Raw genomic sequence first — 13,495 nt, 5'->3', positions numbered from 1 at the left:
CACGAGAGCCCCCCTCCGCTTCACCGCACACCGCGCCCGACCCCCCTGTGGGCGCCCCAAGAACCACCACTGCCCCGTTGCCACCGCGGTCCAAGCGAGGCCTGCCAGAGATCGGAGGGCTCCCCGAGTGAACGAGAGCCCCCCACTGCAGACGCCACCGCAAGGGCCGGAAAGGCCGAAATACACCAGGTAACCCCCGGGGAGGAGGGCGGTAGGCCGTTTGAGGCCCGAGGTCGCCCCTCCCCCGGGGTGAACTAAGATTGGGCCCCGTTGGCCCCCACCTAATGTGCCTCGAGAGTTTGGAGGCTTGGGGGACAGACACTTACCCCTATGTTGAATTGCTATATTGCCAGTTTCCGGCCTGTAGGGCTTCTGTTCATACCATATTTACAAGCCTGTTAATTGAAATGGGGAATTGCACTGTGTCTTGAATTCCCTTGCAGGGGCGGGCTTCAAGGAATCCTGACGGGATTAAGCTCTGACGCTCAATTGGTGGTTGATGTTTAGTGGCAGTCTACGCCACCCGTTTGGTTTATGCTTACTTAAATGTCTTAATGCCTGCTATAAGGGGATGTCCTTTTCCCTGTACTGAATTTCTTGCAGGGGTGGGCTTCTACAGTTCCTGAGGGGATCAAACTGTGATACTTATTGATTCATTCTAATGGTATTCTGATGATCTGATTCTGGGTCGCAAAACCCTCAGTATTCACAAGAAGAAATGCTTGTGGTTATTTCCTACAGGATAATCTAGGATCTATGAAATTACCTTTTTGGCCTGCTGAGTAGCATACGGTGACAGGCTGTGTTCTTTGAAGTTTTCTGTTGTACTGAAAGTACTTGATGAAATGTTTTATCACTTTCCAGGTAGTGCAATTTGGAAAGCGTTCATGAGAGGTTTTAATGTGGTACTTTAATGCAATGCTAATGATTTGCTACTGCATGATTTGCTCTAATCTAAAATCTATATAAAAGATCTTGATTTACAAATACAACCAATGGTGTGGTCTCCATTATTGCGCCCACTGCATGTCACATTGGATGTGTGTGTTAAGTAGCTGCTTTACACGCAAGCCCCTGCCTGCCTTCCTGCTCGAGCCATGCTACCCCCCGGAGAGCTGGTGGTCCCAGTTCTTACACTGGCCAACAGAATAAAGTAGCGGATTTTCTATCAAGGGCACCAGTGGAAAAGGAAAATGTTGAATCCACAGGTAACGGAGGGGTTCTGGAGGTAAGGCTTCCAGCTGTAACAAAAGACCAGTGGGACTTTCACATGGAGAATGATGAGATCAGCAGCAAAGTGAAATCATATGTCATCAATGGTTGGCCTATCAAATGTAAAGAACTTCCAGGGGAAATACAACCATTTTGGAACTTAAGAGAAGACCTATCCATTGAGGGGAAGTTTCTTCTCAAGTCAGGGAAAATAGTTCCTCCGGATGGACTGAGATTCCAAATAACAGATCTTACACATGAAGGGCATTTGGGGAGGAGTCTCTGCAAGGCAAGATTAAGGTCTGAATATTGGTTCCCTGGAATGGGTCAGTTAATGGAAGAAAAAGTGAAAGACTGTTATGCATGTGGAATGAGTGATAAATCCGGAACAACCAGGCGCACCCCTCTCATTCCAGTTTAGATCCCTAAGTCTCCTTGGGCCAAACTAGGTTTTGACATCACTGGTCCTACACATACAGAGGGACCTCAGGATTGGTACCTATTGGTGCTCATTGATTATTATTCAAACTGGATTACTTACAAATTTGTGAACATCAACACAAAGTCCCTAATTGTTTTCTTGAGTGACGTATTCTCTAAGGAGGACATTCCCTCCACCATAGGAATGGTAGAGAGTACAAAGGTCTACTGCATATACTAGTGATTAGAGTTATCTCCATATACATAGGGAAGGGATACGAATGGATATACTCTAAGAGTCACATAGGAATGGTAGAGAGTACAAAGGTCTACTGCATATACTAGTGATTAGAGTTATCTCCATATACATAGGGAAGGGATACGAATGGATATACTCTAAGAGTCACATAGGAATGGTAGAGAGTACAAAGGTCTACTGCATATACTAGTGATTAGAGTTATCTCCATATACATAGGGAAGGGATACGAATGGATATACTCTAAGAGTCACATAGGAATGGTAGAGAGTACAAAGGTCTACTGCATATACTAGTGATTAGAGTTATCTCTATATACACAGGGAAGGGATACACATGGATATACTCTAAGAGTCACTTAGGAATGGTAGAGACTACAAAGGTCTACTGCACATACCAGTGATTAGAGTTATCTCTATATACATAAGGAAGGAATACGAATGGGTATACTCTAAGAGTCACATAGGAATGGTAGAGAGTACAAAGGTCTACTGCATATACTAGTGGTTAGAGTTATCTCATATACATCTGAGCGTAACCAGGCGCTTTATAAAATTCCCTTATTATTATTATTATTACATAGGGAAGGGATACGGATGGATATACTCTAAGAGTCACATAGGAATGGCAGAGAGTACAAAGGTCGACAGCATATACTAGTGATTAGAGGTATCTCTATATACATAGGGAAGGGATACGAATGGATATACTCTAAGAGTCACATAGGAATGGTAGAGACTACAAAGGTCCGCTGCACATACTAGTGGTTAGAGTTATCTCTATATACATAGGGAAGGGATACGAGTGGATATACTCTAAGAGTCACATAGGAATGGTAGAGAGTACAAAGGTCTACTGCACATACCAGTGATTAGAGTTATCTCTATATACATAAGGATGGAATACGAATGGGTATACTCTAAGAGTCACATAGGAATGGTAGAGAGTACAAAGGTCTACTGCATATACTAGTGGTTAGAGTTATCTCTATATACATAAGGAAGGGATACGAATGGATATACTCTATGAGTCACATAGGAATGGTAGAGAGTACAAAGGTCTACTGCATATACTAGTGGTTAGAGTTATCTCTATATACATAGGGAAGGGATACGAGTGGATATACTCTAAGAGTCACATAGGAATGGTAGAGAGTGCAAAGGTCGACAGCATATACTAGTGATTAGAGGTATCTCCATATACATAGGGAAGGGATACGAATGGATATACTCTAAGAGTCACATAGGAATGGTAGAGAGTACAAAGGTCTACTGCATATACTAGTGATTAGAGTTATCTCCATATACATAGGGAAGGGATACGAATGGATATACTCTAAGAGTCACATAGGGATGGAAGAGAGTACAAAGGTCTGCGCATATACTAGTGATTAGAGTTATCTCTATATACATAGGGAAGGGATACACATGGATATACTCTAAGAGTCACATAGGAATGGTAGAGAGTACAAAGGTCTACTGCATATACTAGTGGTTAGAGTTATCTCTATATACATCTGAGCGTAACCAGGCGCTTTATAAAATTCCCTTATTATTATTATTATTACATAGGGAAGGGATACGGATGGATATACTCTAAGAGTCACATAGGAATGGCAGAGAGTACAAAGGTCGACAGCATATACTAGTGATTAGAGGTATCTCTATATACATAGGGAAGGGATACGAATGGATATACTCTAAGAGTCACATAGGAATGGTAGAGACTACAAAGGTCCGCTGCACATACTAGTGATTAGAGTTATCTCTGTATACATAAGGAAGGGATACACATGGATATACTCTAAGAGTCACATAGGAATGGTAGAGAGTACAAAGGTCTACTGCATATACTAGTGGTTAGAGTTATCTCTATATACATAGGGAAGGGATACGGATGGATATACTCTAAGAGTCACATAGGAATGGCAGAGAGTACAAAGGTCGACAGCATATACTAGTGATTAGAGGTATCTCTATATACATAGGGAAGGGATACGAACGGATATACTCTAAGAGTCACATAGAAATGGTAGAGAGTACAAAGGTCCGCTGCACATACTAGTGATTAGAGATATCTCTATATACATAGGGAAGGGATATGAATGAATATTCTTTAACAGTCACATAGGAATGGAAGAGAGTACAAAGGTCTACTGCATATACTAGTGATTAGAGTTATCTCTATATACATAGGGAAGGGATAGGAATGGATATACTCTAAGAGTCACATAGGAATGGTAGAGAGTACAAAGGTCCGCTGCACATACTAGTGATTAGAGTTATCTCTATATACATAGGGAAGGGATATGAATGAATATTCTTTAACAGTCACATAGGAATGGAAGAGAGTACAAAGGTCTACTGCATATACTAGTGATTAGAGTTATCTCTATATACATAGGGAAGGGATAGGAATGGATATACTCTAAGAGTCACATAGGAATGGTAGAGAGTACAAAGGTCTACTGCATATACTAGTGATTAGAGTTATCTCTATATACATAGGGAAGGGATACGGATGGATATACTCTAAGAGACATAGGAATGGTAGAGAGTACAACGGTCTACTGCATATACTAGTGATTAGAGTTATCTCTATATACATAGGGAAGGGATAGGAATGGATATACTCTAAGAGTCACATAGGAATGGTAGAGAGTACAAAGGTCGACAGCATATACTAGTTAGTAGAGTTATCTCTATATACACAGGGAAGGGATACACATGGATATACTCTAAGAGTCACATAGGAATGGTAGAGAGTACAAAGGTCTACTGCATATACTAGTGATTAGAGTTATCTCTATATACATAGGGAAGGGATACGAATGGATATACTCTAAGAGTCACATAGGAATGGTAGAGACTACAAAGGTCAACAGCATATACCAGTGATTAGAGTTATCTCTATATACAGAAAAGCAGAGATCCATTACGTGTGGTTGGATGGGGGATGCAGTTGGAGGGGGGATGCAGTTGGAGGGGGGATGCAGTCGGAGGGGGGATGCAGTCGGAGGGGGGATGCAGTCGGAGGGGGGATGCAGCCACAGCACCAGGGGAGGGACAGAGAAGGGCAGGAAAGTGAGACAAACTAGAGAGTGAAGCAGCTAGTAACGAGTAAGACAGCGCGGAGTGTGTCAGAGGCAACAGGAGAGACAATAGAAAGGTCTCTAGGACAGAGAGGGGAGAGGTCAGAGGTCGCTAAAATGGCGGAGGAGAGAGGTAGCAGAAGAAGCGAGTCATGAAAAGAAAGGAAAATGGCGGGAAGTGCGAAGGTCAGAGTCCGAAAGTCCAGGAAGAGGCTGCCATAGCCAGGAAGTCCGGGGGAGAAAGGCAGTCCGCGGCAAAGTCACAGCCTCATGGTCCATGAGGAGCTGGGGCAGAGGAGTTCGATCTGGAGACCAGGGCCCCCCAAGACCCCTCCCACTGTCCTTGGAACCCCAAGGCCCCTCCCGCTGTCCTCAGCCCCCCCCCCCAAGGCCCCATCTGCAGTCCTCGGCCCCCCAATGACTCCATCAGAGGAGCTAGCGCCTCGAGGCCGGGGCTGCTCACCCACCAGGGCTCTCAGACCTCCTCTGGACACACAGCGGCGGGGGTCGGAGTGGAGGAGGTGTGGGGGGGGTCACTCACCAGTGCTGGGGGGTCCTCTCTCTGCGCCCTCAGCCGCAGTTCAGCTAATTGAAGCTCCTTCGCGGCGCTAGATACAGAGGCCTGGGCGTGGTGGAGTTCTGGGGGGCTCACTCACCAGAACCGGACGGTCAGTGCCCCCTCTGCTGGGGGGATCCTCCGTCTGTGCCCCTCACTGGGCGCTGGGTCGGTGGCAGCCTCGAGGCGCTAGAGTGCGGAGGCCCGGACGCCAGGGCGGGGGAGGCCGGAGTGGAGGAGGGGGGTGGGGCCCGGACTGCTGCAGACCCTGAAACGGCCAATCAGAGAGCGGGGGGGGGGGGGTGTGCTGTTCCCCCTCCCCCAAGAGAGAAGGGCCCGCCTCCCCCCCACGCCCCCCATTCACAGCAGATCCTACGCTGAGCCTCTGAGTGCAGGAGTGAGCTTAAAACCAGTCAAGCCGCCACACCCAGCTGGCGCGCCCAGAAGCCACGCATGTTTGCATGACCAGACCAGAAGGCATGTGTGCGGCATGTTTGCATGACCAGACCAGAAGGCATGTGTGCGGCATGTTTGCATGACCAGACCAGAAGGCATGTGTGCGGCATGTTTGCATGACCAGAAGGCCTGTGTGCGGCATGTTTGCATGACCAGGAGGCCTGTGTGCGTTCAATACTGGAAAGGGTCGCCGCCTCCCTGAAATGAGTGAAAGTGTCTTTCCGGAGTTTATTTAATGACTTTAAAAGCGGCCCCGCTCGTGTCGTGGGTTCAACGCCCAAAAGAACCGAGATCCCTTCAGCCCTCGACACCCGGAGCACTGACCCCCCCCCCCCCACGCCCCTCCCCCATTCAAAGAAATGGATGCAAAACCCATATATTTCTTCTAATACAGCAGGGTTCATGTTTTACAAGATACATGTATTGAATGTGCCTGCAGGGGTGAAGGGTGATATATAGAAGGTCTGAAAGGGGCATTCGGTGCTCTTTAGACTCATTTAAACAAACATTGGCAGTGCAAGAGGTTTCTGGAGAGTTTGAGCTCCTGGCGTTGTAAATGGCGGTGTCTCTTATTTACTTGTTGTTTCTTCTGTTTGGGTCGGTCCTATGAATTGTATACCACTGGCCCGTGTTTATTACTACACTCAACTTCAAATTTCGATTTTTTCAAAATATATTGATAAATATTTTTTACAGTAATGTTTCTGCTTTCCTGGAAATATCACTTGCCTAATGGGGCGTTTCTCTGCAGCCCTGCGTTGTCTCTTTCGCGTTCTGAACAGAATCCTTCTCTTCAAATGTTTGCCGCGCACACTCGGGCACTACACACAACCACACACCACAGCATGAGCGCAAACCCTGGGGGAAGATTTGGATTTCACCCTTTTGCCCCCGTCCTTCTGATTGAGCCTCTGACACATGTTGTTCCAGGAAAGATGCCTCGAGACAGGCAGCAACTCTGAAGATCCCCGACCTTTCTTTAAAGTACCCCCCTCCCTATCTCCCCCCCTCCCTATCTCCCCCCCTCCCTCTCTCCCCCCTCCCTCCATTCCCCCCTCCCACCCTCTCTCCCCCCTCCCACCCTCTCTCCCCCCTCTCCCCTCCCTCCCCCTCCCCCCTACCTTCCTCCCTCCCTCCATTCCCTCTCCCTCCCTCCCCCCCCCCTCCCTCCCTTTAGGTGCTATAATGGCAGCAGGCTCTAGGCGCTATAAAGGCAGCAGACTCTTAGGCTCTATAAAGGCAGCAGGCTCGGCGCTATAAAGGTGTCAGGCTCTAGGCGCTATATAGGCAGCAGACTCTTCGTCAGAAGCGGTCGCTCCCTACGGCCCCTGGTCTCCTGTGCTTACTGCTGTGCCTCTCTACTGCCTGGCTTACGCTGTACTGCCTGGGTATCGTAGCGCTGCTCTGCTGCCCTGAAATTGATAGCGCTTCACTGTGCCTGCTCGCATTGATTGTGTAGAGTGCCTTATTGCCTGGGTATCGTATCGCTGCTCTGCTGCCCTGAAATTGATAGCGCTTCACTGTGCCTGCTCGCATTGATTGTGTAGAGTGCCTTATTGCCTGGATATCGTAGCGCTGCTCTGCTGCCCTGTACTTGATTGTGCTTCACTGGGCTTGCTCGCATTGACTGTCTATATCGCCCTGCCTCTATCATTTGACCGCTCTGCCCTGACTAGCGCTCGCATTGCCTGATTGTTTAAACTACTTGTGCCCCATTTCGTTAGTGCCTCTCTGCCCACAGCGTTATTTATTTATTTAATTCCCCCAACCGGTTTCCGGTTTAGTTTCTGCCGCCATTTTTGTTGTTGTTGTGCCCGGAGCCCGCCCTCTCCACCCCGCTCCCGCCTCCCAGCTGCTCCTCCCTCGCCCCTCCCCCCCCACTGTCCTCATATGACAGATGCTGTTGCGCGCAGCGTTCACGTGCAGCGGTCGCGCCCAATGCGCGCCGAAGGTAAGCCCGTCTACACCTGTCCGCTCCTGGACCGCGCCCAGCGCCAGACCCCCTGGTCCCCGCAAACCGCACTCCTCCCGCATAACGTATGACGCCGCCACCCTCTTAGCCCTTAACCCCAGACGCACACCACAATGCTACGAAGCTGCCCCAGGACGTACCCATGGTCCCTTCGCCTGCCACTCCTGCAAGTTCGCCTGCATCAAGACCCACACCAAATCCATGACCTCCAAACACAGCTCCGACTCTAACCACCAGAAGTGCATCCTGCTGAACACCCGCTCGGTCCACAGACACGCCACTGAACTCTGGGACCTACTCGACACTGCGTCACCGGACATCGCCTTCCTTACAGAAACCTGGATGAACGCATCATCAGCACCCAACATCGCCATAGCCATCCCGGACGCTTACAAGATCATCTGAAAAGACCGCACCAACCAAACAGGAGGAGGCATCGCCATCGTCCATAAGAACATCGTCAGAATCACGACCAGCTCCGATGATAACCTTGCAACCGCCGAACACCTCCACTTCCAGATCCACTCCGACCCCAGGACCACACTTAGAGGCACCCTCGTCTACAGACCACCAGGAACCCGTAAACAATTCAGCGAAGACATCACTGATTTCATCAGCCCACACGCCCTCCCCTCCGATAACTACATTCTACTGGGTAACTTCAACTTCCACCTGGAAAAGAAAAACGACAGCAACACCACCACCCTTCTGGACAACCTGGCCAATCTCGGACTCAAACAACTCGTTGACACCCCCACCTATGTAGCAGGACATACGCTCGACTCTATCTTCACCTCCTGCAAACACATCTCCTTCGATCACACCACAGCTCTCCATTGGACGGACCACAGCTGTGTTCACTTCAGCTACAAAACTACCACGATCCACAACCCCCAACAACCTATTCCTCGAAGAAACTGGAACAAAATCACCACCAACCAACTCCTCACATCGCTCAACCAAAACCCTCGCACCCTCTCATCGGACCCAAACGAAGCTGCCACCAAATTCAAACAATGGATCACTCACAGCGTTGACGAATTAGCACCCTTGAAAAACCATCAAACCAAACAGGGTAGCAAAAAGGCCCCCTGGTTCATCGATGACCTTAAGAAATCCAAGAAACTATGCCGTACTCTCGAGAAAACATGGAGAAAAAACCCAACCACTGACAACCTGACCACCTTCAAGGCAGCCACCCGCAAACACCACTAATTGATCCGATCCACCAAGAAATCAGCATTTAAGGATCGACTCGACAACAACGCCCATAACAGCAAGGAACTTTTCAACATCGTAAAAGAATTTACCAACCCCACCGCAGCCTCAAACGACATTACTCCCTCCCAAGACCTATGCGATTCGTTATCCTCTTTCTTCTACAACAAAATCGCCTTCATACATAACAGCTTTAAGAACATTTCCAAAGAACAGTCCACCCCACCCACCTCCGAACCTAAACCGCTCTCTAGCAACCTTAGCGCCTGGAACCCAATCACCACTGAAGACACCATCCGCCTAATGAACTCCATCCATTCAGGTTCGCCAACCGACCCCTGTCCCCACCACATCTTTAACAAAGCAGACTCCATCATCGCACCCCATCTCCGTGATGTCATCAACTGCTCCTTCAACTCCGCTACCTTCCCAGAAAGCTGGAAACATGCCGAACTCAGCGCCCTCCTGAAGAAACCCACAGCAGTCCCCTCTGAACTTAAGAACTACCGCCCCATTTCCCTCCTCCTATTCCCTGCTAAAGTCATTGAGAAAGCCGTCAATAGCCAGCTCGCCGCCTTCCTTGAATCCAACAACTCCCTCGACTCCTCACAGTCCGGCTTTCGAGCTAAACACAGCACCGAAACCGCCCTCATTGCAGCGACAGACGACATCCGAACACTACTGGACAACGGAGAAACAGCGGCCCTCATACTACTCGACCTCTCCGCCGCTTTCGACACAGTCTGCCACAGCACCCTTATACAACGCCTCAGCAACATCGGCATACAAGGAAAAGCCCTGGGCTGGATCATCTCATTCCTCACCGGGAGAACTCAAAGAGTCCGTCTTCCCCCATTCATCTCAGAGGCAACTGAAGTCATCTGTGGCATACCACAAGGATCATCACTCAGTCCCACCCTCTTCAACGTATACATGAGCCCACTCGCATCCATCGCGCGCCAACACGCTACTGGACAACCGAGAAACAGTTGCCCTCATCCTACTCGACCTCTCCACCGCCTTCGACACAGTCTGTCATAGCACCCTCATACAACGCCTCAGCAACGTCGGAATACAAGGAAAAGCCTTGGACTGGATCATCTCATTCCTCGCCAGGAGAACCCAGAGAGTCCGACTCCCCCCATTCAAATCAGAGGCCACCGAAGTCATCTGCGGAGTACCACAAGGATCATCACTCAGTCCCACCCTCTTCAACGTTTACATGAGCCCCCTCGCGCGAGAACACAACCTCAACATCATCTCCTACGCAGACGACACCCAGCTGATCCTTTCCCTCACCAAAGACCCTAACACCGCCAAAACCAATCTTCATGAAGGCATGAAAGAAGTAGCTGAATGGATGAAAAACAGCCGCCTAAAACTTAACCCAGACAAAACGGAAGTCCTCATCCTAGGATCATTCCCCTCTGCCTGCGACGACTCATGGTGGCCATCGGCCCTGGGCACAGCACCCATACCCACAGACCACGCACGTAACCTAGGCTTCATCCTAGACTCCTCCCTCTCGATGACCAGACAAGTCAACGCCGTCTCATCCTCATGCTTCAACGTACTTCGTATGCTCAAAAAAATCTTCCGTTGAATCCCCACAGAAACAAGAACGACTGTCACCCACGCACTGGTCACGAGCCGACTGGACTATGGAAACACCCTCTACGCCGGAACCACAGCCAAATTACAGAAAAAACTCCAACGCATCCAAAATGCATCAGCCAGACTCATATTGGACATCCCTCGCCAAGCTCACATTACCGGCCACCTGAAAGACCTCCACTGGCTTCCCGTCAACAAGAGAATAACGTTCCGTCTCCTCACCCACGCACACAAGGCCCTCTACAAACTAGGACCCGAATGCCTCAACACACAACTGTCCTTCTACACACCCACCCGCCAACTAAGATCCTCCAATCAAGCCCTCGCCGCAGTTCCGCGCATCCACAGATCCACCATGGGAGGAAGATCTTTCTCCTACCTGGCGGCCAAGACCTGGAATTCTCTCCCCACTCACCTCCGCCTCACACAGAACCACATTTCCTTCAGAAAAGAACTTAAAACTTGGATATTTGATAAGTAAAGCTCCCCCCCTCCCTCAAGCGCCTTGAGACCCTCTGGGTGAGTAGTGCGCTATACAAATTCATAAACTTGAACTTGAACTTGCTATAAAGGCAGCAGACTCTTAGGCACTATAAAGGCGGCAGGCTCTAGGCGCTATAAAGGTGGCAGACTGTAGGCGCTATAAAGGCAGCAGACTCTTAGGCGCTACAAAGGCGGCAGGCGCTAGGTGCTATAAAGGCAGCAGGCTCGGCGCTATAAAGGCGGCAGGCTCTAGGCGCTATAAAGGCGGCAGGCTCTAGGCGCTATAAAGGCGGCAGGCTCTAGGTGCTATAAAGGCAGCAGACTCAGCGCTATAAAGACGGCAGGCTCTAGGCACTATAAAGGCAGCAGGCTCGGCGCTATAAAGGCAACAGGCTCTAAGCGCTATAAAGGCGACAGGCTCTAGACGCTATAAAGGCAGCAGGCTCGGCGCTATAAAGGTGGCTGGCTCTAGGCGCTATAAAGGCAGCAGGCTCTAGGCGCTATAAAGGCGGCAGGCTCTAGGCCATGGGTACTCACAAACTTTCTCTCGGGGGCCAAATTTACAGTTTGGTTTTTGTCCGAGGGCCGCATCGTTGGGGGGCGGGGTCAGTGGGGGAGGGGCGGGCTAGAGCAACAACATAAAACTGACCATGAGGTTGATCACAGGTCCCTGCAGCGGACGCCTTCGTCCACTGAGCCGTCCCGGCATACACACTTCTCTCTCTCTATTTCTCTCTCGGTCTCCCTCCCTCTCTATAGCTCTCTCTCCCTCTCTCTCCTACTCTCCCTCCCTCTCTTCTGTCTTCCTCTGTCTCACTCTGACTGTCTCACTCCCTCTCTCTCACTCCCACTCTCTCTCTCTCCCTCCCTCTCTCTCTCTCTCTCTCCCTCTCTCTCTCTCTCCCTCCCTCTCTCTCGCCCTCCCTCCCCGTCTCCCTCACTCCCTTTCACTCCCTTTCCCTCCCTCTCCCTCCATTTCCCTTCCTCTCCCTCACTCCCTCTCCGTTTCCCTCCCTTTCCCTCCCTCTCCCTCCCTCTCCGTCTCCCTCCCTTTCACTCCCTCTCCGTCTCCCTCCCTTTCCCTCCCTCTCACTGCCTCTCCGTCTCCATCCCTTTCCCTCCCTCTCCCTCCCTCTCTCCACCTCATTCCCTCTCCCTCCCTGTCCATCTCACTCCCTCTCCGTCTCTCTCCCTCCCTGTCCGTCTCTCTCTCACTCCCTCCCTCTCACTCCCTCCCTCCCTCCCACTCCCTCCCTCCCACTCCCTCCCTCACTCCCTCCCTCTCACTCCCTCCCTCCCTCCCACTCAATCCCACTAACTCACTCCCTTCCACTCACTCCCTCCCTCCCACTCACTCACTCCCACTCACTCATTCCCTCCCACTCACTGACTCCTTCCCACTCACTGACTCCCTCCCACTCACTCTCACTCACTCACTCCCTCTCCCTCCCTCCCACTCACTCCATCCCTCTCACTCACTCCCTCTCACTCCCTCTCACTCCCTCTCACTCACTCACTCCCTCTCACTCCCTCCCACTCACTCACTCCCTCCCACTCACTCATTCCCTCCCACTCACTCCCTCCCACTCACTGACTCCCTCCCACTCACTGACTCCCTCCCACTCACTCCCTCCCACTCACTCCCTCCCACTCACTCCCTCCCACTCACTCCTTCCCACTCACTCCTTCCCACTCACTCCCTCCCACTCATTCACTCACTCCTTCCCTCTCATTCACTCACTCCTTCCCTCTCATTCCCTCACAGTCACTCCTTCCCTCTCACTCACTCACTCACTCCCTCTCCCTCCCTCCCACTCACTCCATCCTTCTCACTCACTCACTCCCTCTCACTCCCTCCCTCCCTCTCACTCACTCCCTCTCACTCACTCACTCACTCCCTCTCACTCACTCACTCCCTCTCCCTCCCTCCCACTCACTCCATCCCTCTCACTCACTCTCACTCCCTCCCTCCCTCTCACTCACTCACTCCCTCTCACTCACTCACTCCCTCTCACTCACTCACTCCCTCTCCGTTCCCCCTCCCCCTCCCTTTCCCTCCCACTCCCCCTGTCATCTCACCCTGCCTGTGTGCCAGCCGGGGCGTGCACAGACTCACAACCGCACCCGAGCACTTAACAGGTCTCTAACCCCTTCGATGCTCATGGCGGAACCGTTCCGTCATGACCACGCCCGTTTGCATAAGGGCTCAGCACCGG

Source organism: Lissotriton helveticus, chromosome 1_2 (assembly GCF_964261635.1).
Source record: "Lissotriton helveticus chromosome 1_2, aLisHel1.1, whole genome shotgun sequence".
Classification (NCBI taxonomy): Eukaryota; Metazoa; Chordata; class Amphibia; order Caudata; family Salamandridae; genus Lissotriton; species Lissotriton helveticus.
This window is presented reverse-complemented; position numbering follows the sequence as displayed.